We start from the raw sequence: 6,591 nt of genomic DNA, 5'->3' as shown, positions 1-6,591 counted from the left end.
TGTTAAAGTTCCGACCCGAGAAAATTCAGAGCCGCCAACTGAATTATTTCACTGCTTTCTCCAGCCGGCACCCAAAGAAAGGCCCCATCTCCCAGGCTCTATGGGAGAGGAGGAGCTTAACTGCAACAGGTACCAGTTTGCAAACCCACTGGGTTTTATATGGACCGACCACCCCTTTCTGCTTTTTGTCATTTTTCACTTTCCTGACTTTGTTCAAACCCCTACATTCCCCCTCCTCTCCCTTCTTTCTTTAAAATGCTCAGTCACCTCTGCACAGATCAGAATGGGGCTGAGCACTTTCCCTGTTAGTGGTTACTGAATACAATCTCTTTTCACTGCTTTAGCTAACATCTGGCTGTGTTTATCTTTGACATCAGTTCTCCATGAAAAAATAAAAGCAGAAAACTATGCACACAGTTGTTCCAAAAGAGACCCTTGCGACTCGATCCTGCAGTGGAAACGGTGAGAGAGAGAGTTGTGGAGAAAAAGGGGGAGCCAAGTCATCCAGGGCCTTGCAGGCTCAAGCAAAGAGTTGGGGGTTTTATCTTAAGTGCCTTAGAAAGTAGAAGACTTAATGTTGGGGAGTTATAGTGTCAGAGCAGTGCTTAGCACAAAGTAAGCATCGCTAAGTGTGAATTGTTGCTGTTATTATTTGCAGTTCCAAAGAATAATTTCTCTGGCCATGGCTCTGAGAGAGGATAGTGGGGAGCCAAGGAGGATGAGGGACAATAGTTAGGAGGCTACAGCAATAGTCAAGGCCAGAGACGGTGGTGGTCTTGCTTGGCTCAGGGGTTATGAGGTGGAGAGAAGTGACTGATTCTGGGAGAGATTTAGGAGGTCAGATTGGTAGGACTTGGTGATTGGCAGGAAGTGGTGGGGGTCAGGGGAGGCAAAGGGAAAAATTGAAGGTGATGTCCAGGGTTCTGGCTTGCAGAAATGAGTAGATAATGGAGCTGTTTCCAGTTGTAAGAGCAGGTAGATGTTGGGCAGATGGGGAGATTACTTTTTCAGGTTAAGAGCACGTGGGGATGGCCGTGTGGGTATGTGGGGCTGGAGCTCTGGAGGACTAACCTTCAGGGATGGGAGCTATTTTTATTCCCACATTAAACTTAGTTTGGTCCTGCGCTTCAGGCACAGCGCTGGGGACCTAGCATGTATGTGACTTCTTTTGCGTTGTAGAGGAGGAAAAAGTCTCCTATCCTCTTAGGTTCTCCAGCTGGACCTAAGAATTAAACTGACATAAGAGGGATTAATGGGAAAAAAGCATGAAGGTTTTATTACATTTTTACTTATACACAGGGCTTTCACAAGAGAATGAAGACCTGAGGAAGTGACCAGAGCAGAAACTTTTATACCTTTTAGACAAAGTAATGATAAATTTGTGAAGAAACAAAAAGAAGAGGTTTAAGCTAGGGGCAGTAAATTACAGGGAAATGACTAGGAGACATATTGGAAAGAGGAAGCAGGGGAAGATAGGGTTATTTTAGTACATTTGTTTGTACAGACCCATTTCAGTGTCTTATTCCAAATCTGTGGTGATAAAGATATTCTTGTCTTACTGGTACAGAGAGGGTGTTTTTCTCATGGGAAATTTTATGTTCTGTTTCTAGGTAGAAAAGGGCAGGTCAGAGAGCCTTTCCTGCATCTGCAGTTTCTCAAGTGCCTTTAGCTGAAAAAAATAAATATGTCAAAGAGGCATAGTTTAGGGTGGCATGTCCTGAACTCCTTTAGAGTTCTCCTGGACTCCAAGACAAGATTCAAGTGAAGGGGCTTTATTTGGGAAATGGAGGTCACATCAGTGGGGAAGTGAAACAGGGAAGGAAAGGGGCCAACAAAGTGTGTATGGGGAAACACATGCCTCAGAATGACCCCACACAAGGGGTGAGGGAACTGGGGTATTTATACACTACTGTTTCTGGAGCAAGAGCACTTACACACAGAGATACATTTATGACAGATGGAAGTTGCTGGGGCACAATGAAATGTCCAAGGTGTATAACAGGACATGGACAGCATTGGCTACAAAGTCTAATGATGCAGTTTGTATGAACATGTAGATTTTTATCCCACACTAGATGAAACTGGTCCTCTGTTTAGTTTTATGTCATATTGGCAGAGTTAGCTGCAACCTTCAAATAAAACCTGGTTGAGACTGGAGTAAATTATGTTTGTAGCACAGGGGGCTGGGATATAATTGTAACCAAACAATTATGGTTACATGTTTGTAACCATAATTACATGAACTATGAACTAACAACTCCACATCTCACCACTTGGGGTTCATTAGTTTCTTAGAAATGAACATTTATCGAACATGTACTATATGCCAGGCTTTGTGCTAAATACATAAATTATCTCATTTAACCTTTATAATGAAAATCCCTGTGACATAGGTATGGTTAGACCCATTTTATAGAAAAGGAAGGACTTAATAGTTTGCTTTTGTTGCAACAGTTTGCAGTTGGCAGAACCAAGTTGCAACCCATTTTTTTTTCTTCAACCTTTTGCTGCTGCTTGACTGGTAGAAATTGCAAGACCAATCTTCGCTCAAGCGTTTGGCTCCTATTTGTGCTCAGTATTTATTGAAGTTCCCAGGCCCATCCAGTACTAACTGTCGTGGCTTAATAAGTTCTAAATAATAATGATTTCCCCCTGGATTGAGTATGGATGCTTCTGTCAGCTGAGGCTGATTTCCACCTAATTTGTAGGGAATTTGTGTAGCACAATGATGAGCTAAATATTTATGCAGGGAGGATGTATGTACAAATCACATTTCCATAAGAAACACAAGGCAAATGAGAGTTTCCCACAAAAAAAGTTTATTGATGGGAAAAGATGCTTTAAAGGATCAAACATTAGCCAGGATTAACCAGCATTATTCAAGAGTTAGCCATATTTAGGCAATTTTAACATTTATGCCAGGGAAATGTCTTTATTAAAAATTGCCAAGGATTACTAGAGGAGAAATCATTTTTGCTTTGCAGTGTTGAGGGAAGAAACCTGGGAATATGGAATAGCTTTTTCTCCAAATGAACAGGCCATTTTAGGGGATGATCCTGGGTAAGTTACTGCCGTGCTGTCTGAGTCTCAGTTTCTCAAGCTGTCATCCACTGGATAGGATGGGATGTTCCTTAAGGCTCTGCCCACTCCATCTTGTAATTCTGTGCACTAAACTGTGCCTCTGTCTTTTTATCTACACTGAGGACCAACTATTGACCTTGGACTACCAGCCTTCCTATTGAGGGAAAAGACTCAACATTTAGGCTACCTACTGTGTGCCAGGTACCTGCTAGGTGCTTTATGTCAATCAACTCATTATTCCTCATAGCAGCTCAATGGCTTAGGTTTTGTTTCCATTTTATAGCTAAAAACGAATAAGTTGCAAGTTCAGGAGCAACTGCTACTTTGGGGGCCATGCTCCAGTCCTCCTCACCCATATCTAAGTAAATTCAACAAAAAGATGTTTAAACGTAACCATTTCCATTTTCGGCTGTCTGCCAAGTGGGTACCAAGGAGCAAAGAGCACAGAACTTGTAGTTGTATAGAGTTGTATAGGGGTTTGAATTCTGCCACCTCAATGTACTAGATGTACAAGTCACATCACCTCTCCAAGTCTTGTTTTCTCATCTGTGCACACTTACCCTATATCTCCATAGAACAGGGCTATTGTGTGCATTCCACGAGAAACCATCCAGCTCTCTGGTCCCGATGTGAATTGGAAGCCTGGACCAGTTGATCTAGGCTTTCCTCCAAGGGTCATTTCAGGTTGTCATGCTTACTGCCTCTCTGATGTAAGAAGCAGCCCTGGCTTTCTCCCCATCCTTGCTGTCTTGAATGCCTTAGCCTGGTGCCCCCCAAGTCCTGGCCCTGCCTGACTTCTGCCTGTGTATATGCCGTATAGCTGGAGGTGCAGGTCCAAGCCCCAGGTTCTACTTATGTGACCTGGAGTCACTCATTTGATTTCTCTGAGACTCTATTTCTCTTCTGTAAAATGGGAATCATTTTACAGACTTTGTTCAAGACTTTTGTAGTTAAACACCATGATTTTGAAATTAATTGCATGCTGAACTGTGTTCTGTCCTCACCCTAGGGAATGACCTCAGTCCTTCTGAATGAATTCTTTTTTTTTTTTTTGCAACATTTATTTTTATAAAATAAAGTTAAGAAAGAAAAACAAACAAAAAAAAAACCCTGAAGCACAAATGTTGCAAAGACTAAAAAAACCCTTCACTATTTAAAAACTCCAGTAAAAAAGTATCAAGCAAATAAAAAACTAAAAAAAAGCCCAAACTGTGATTAATTATATCAATACAAAACAAAAAAATGCCCTCCTTCCGGTTCACACAGATACAAGCCCAAAACAAAATAAATGGAAAAAAAAAAAAAAAAGACACCAAAGAAAAAGAAACAAAAAGATGTCACCTGTTTTTGCTAAGACAAGATTATAAACAAAACCACTCAGATGGCGTCCTCTCCCTCTTACTCTCACCAAAGGAAGAGAAGAACGATCATCAGTGGCAAATGGCAGTCACACAAGCGACACCAAGAACCAGCTTCATGCTCAGGAGAGAACACTGCGCCTCTTCCTGTGGTTTTGGGTGCTCTACACATTTGGAGAAACTTCTCTAGTAACAAACTATAGAAATGATCCCTGAAAGTATATTCTTAATGAATTCTTTTTTTAAAAATATTGAAGTATAGTTGATTTACAATATTGTGTTAGTTTCAGGTGTATAGCAAAGTGATTCAGATACACACACACACGTTTTCAGAATCTTTTCCATTATAGGTTACTACAAGATATTAAATATAGTTCCCTGTGCCATACAGTAGGACCTTATTGTTTATCTATTTTATTTTTATTTTTTTCCACTTTAAAAACTTTTATTGAAGTGTAGTTGATTTACAATGTTAGTTTTAGGTGTGTAGCAAAGTAGTTCTATTATACATATATATTTTTCCTTTTCAGATTCTTTTCCATTATGTTATTACAAGAAATGGAATATAGTTCCCTGTACTATACAGTAGGACCTTGTTGTTTATCTATTTTATATATAGTAATGTGTATCTATTAATCCCAAACTCCTAATTTATCCCTCCTCCACTTTCTTCTTTGGTAATTACATTTGCTTTCTATGTCTGTGTCTATTTCTGTTTCTTAAATAAATTCATCTGTATTACTGAATGAATTCTTTTGTGACCTTAAGGGTTCCTGGGTTAAAGAGCCCCTCTGGCTTTGTTACAGAGAGACTTCTGAACCAGCAGATCCATTGCTGTCAAGATTCGGGTGCCTTGAGTGAGCAACTTCCCTCCCTCAGATGTTGCTTTAAGAAGACTTATTTCTGCTTGGCTGAGACAGACTCCTAATCTCATTTAATGTTTTCAAAACCCTGTACCAACGCACAACCTGCTGAGGTCACAGGACCAGCAGGTGGCTGCACCGGGATCCGGAGCCAGGTCCGCTGGCATCCTTTTTGCTGTGCCCGCTAAAGCTCACAGACCCAGCCTCTGCTTGGAGTTCAGCTTTGCCGTCACCAAGACTCACAGCCAGACTTTTAGCTTCACTTTCTTCTGAGGTTGTAACATGGCTTTGAAAAGATATTTCAGGAAAATCAGAAAGTGGTAAAAAAAAATTTTTTTGAGGTACAGATTCATAGCAGACTTCAGAAACTCTCTCTCTTAAATAACAGCTTTACTGAGATATAATTTACATACAGTGAAATTCACCTTGTACAAGAATACAGTTGAATGGTTTTTAGCATATTCACAGAGTTGTTGTGTAACCATCACCACTATCTAATTTTAGAACATTTTCAGCACCTCCCAAAGAAGCCTCATACCTGTTAGCAGTCACTCCTAATACATCCCTGGCAGCTACTAATTTACTTTCTATCTCTGTGGATCTGTCTATTCTGGACATTTCGTTTAAGTGGGGTCATATGATATGTGGCCTTTTGTGATGGGGCTTTTTTCACACAGAGTAATGTTTTCCAGTTTCATCCATGCTGTTGCATGTATCACTACTTCATTCTTTCTGTGGATGAATAATATTCCATTGTATGGATACACCACACTGTCTGTTCACCAGTTGAATTGATGGATATTTGGGTTGTTTCCACTTTTTTGGCTATTATGAATACTGCTGCAATGAACATTCATGCACAAGTTTTCGTATGGATATGTATTTCCAGTTCTCTTGGGTACAGACCTCGGAGTGGAACTGCTGGATCATAAGGTAACTCCATTTAACATTTTTGGAGGAACTGCCAGACTATTTTCCAAAGTGGCTGTACCATTTTACAATCCCACTTCCGGAAACTCTCTTTTGGTTTTTATTGATTGGAATGGGTTTGCAGATACTGATGATTTGTTTGAGCTTCAAGCCCAATTTGGCCCAAAGCCTCAGAGGAAAGCTCATTGCATTGCAGGACTGGATTTTAGCTTGGCCAGAGAAGACCTGTAGCCTTCAATTTTTCACCCTAAGTATTCTGTAATAGAAGTCAGTAAAATATAGTACAGCCTTGAATTTGAGTTCTTGAGTAAGAGCTGTGATCCAGCACAGGAAGAACAGTTTAGAATAGTGCCTATCTT

General features: G+C 40.4%; 1 non-coding gene across 1 annotated transcript; it reads right to left on the bottom strand.

The window, feature by feature from the left end:
- Positions 1-4,453: 4,453 nt before the first annotated feature.
- On the bottom strand, positions 4,454-4,667 carry LOC123617966 (small nucleolar RNA U3). The gene has a single exon (XR_006726292.1). It is a non-coding gene; the product is annotated as a small nucleolar RNA U3 (small nucleolar RNA).
- Between the last annotated feature and the right edge of the window lie 1,924 nt (positions 4,668-6,591).

Source organism: Camelus bactrianus, chromosome 19 (assembly GCF_048773025.1).
Source record: "Camelus bactrianus isolate YW-2024 breed Bactrian camel chromosome 19, ASM4877302v1, whole genome shotgun sequence".
NCBI lineage: Eukaryota > Metazoa > Chordata > Mammalia > Artiodactyla > Camelidae > Camelus > Camelus bactrianus.
The sequence above is the reverse complement of the archived record's forward strand: the minus strand, read 5'-3'. Positions and strand labels throughout refer to the sequence as shown.